The sequence below is a fragment of the Helianthus annuus genome, chromosome 14 (genome assembly GCF_002127325.2).
Source record: "Helianthus annuus cultivar XRQ/B chromosome 14, HanXRQr2.0-SUNRISE, whole genome shotgun sequence".
Taxonomy (NCBI): Eukaryota; Viridiplantae; Streptophyta; class Magnoliopsida; order Asterales; family Asteraceae; genus Helianthus; species Helianthus annuus.
Genome location: NC_035446.2, coordinates 52,076,765 through 52,077,864, shown reverse-complemented (window position 1 = coordinate 52,077,864; position 1,100 = coordinate 52,076,765). Strand labels below are relative to the sequence as shown.

Below are 1,100 nucleotides of genomic sequence, written 5' to 3'. Positions count from 1 at the left end.
CTGGTGGCGCACTCCCCACACAAGCAGCACCCGACGAAGGGGGGACGGGTAAAGCTACAGGCCCAAAAACTTCGACCCTTCTTTCTAAATGGAGGTGGCCAGGGCACCTCATCTTGTCATTTCGTCCTTGCTCATTCCCGTTAGGCCGAAGTCTTTGGCCTTTCCTTCTCCGCGCCCGCTCACGCTTCGCTGACCTATCGCGTGGTAAAGAGAAAAAAGTACGAAAGAATAGTAAACGGAGCACACCGCAGAAAGATTCTAAATATGAGAAATCCCCCTTTTTTTCGATAAGAAGGAAATGAAGAACAGGAACGAAACGAAATAAGGCCTTTCTAGCTCTAGTTTCGGATGAGCTTCTCCCAAGGATGTCTGGTAATAGAATAGGTTGGCTCGCTATAATGAAGACTCCGCTTTTTGCTCCGTCCGTGGAGCGTATGAATTTCCTGGAATGTAGATAGACCAAAAGAGAGACTGAAGGGATAAGAATAGGAATTATAGTACCATTAGAAGAAGGGGCACCTGTGGAAACATCTCTACTGACGAACCATTTCAATAGTACGGGTGCTGCCGTGCCACGAGGCACGACCATGGAAGTAATGAAAAAGAAAAAGTTATGTAGTTGGACCATCTTTTCTATCCGTTCGAGTTTTGCTTCTATAGAGAAGATGAGACGCTCAAAATGAAAGTGTTCGCAACGCATACCGAAAGGGTACCAATGAAGCCGACCATTAATGACTAGTTCGAAGACCAAGAGCGCAAAAAGAATATCATATTAAGGGAGAGGTAATCCCAACTTCACGCGGAACAGTTCATCTGTGAAGTGTATATAAAAATTCTTATAGATTTCGGAATTTCTCCCATTTTGGGTTAATTCCTTGATAAAGAAATTCAAAGTACCTTCCATCAGATCCTTCTGAAAAGGATGCTCTAAAGCGCTCACCGGCTCCACAGAAGCCTCAAGGAAATTATAGGCCTCCATACGGATATTTTGATATGGAGAAAGTTCCATTATACGAGAAATCTTTTGCTCACCAAGCATAAGATGGAAGAGCCTATCTTGCAATAGACCCTTTCTTTCTAATACTGTGAGTTCAAAATAT

General features: G+C 43.6%; 1 pseudogene; it reads left to right on the top strand.

Moving 5' to 3' along the window:
• The window catches only part of LOC118486476, a 17,634-nt pseudogene that overhangs the window by 1,260 nt on the left and 15,274 nt on the right, over positions 1-1,100 (top strand).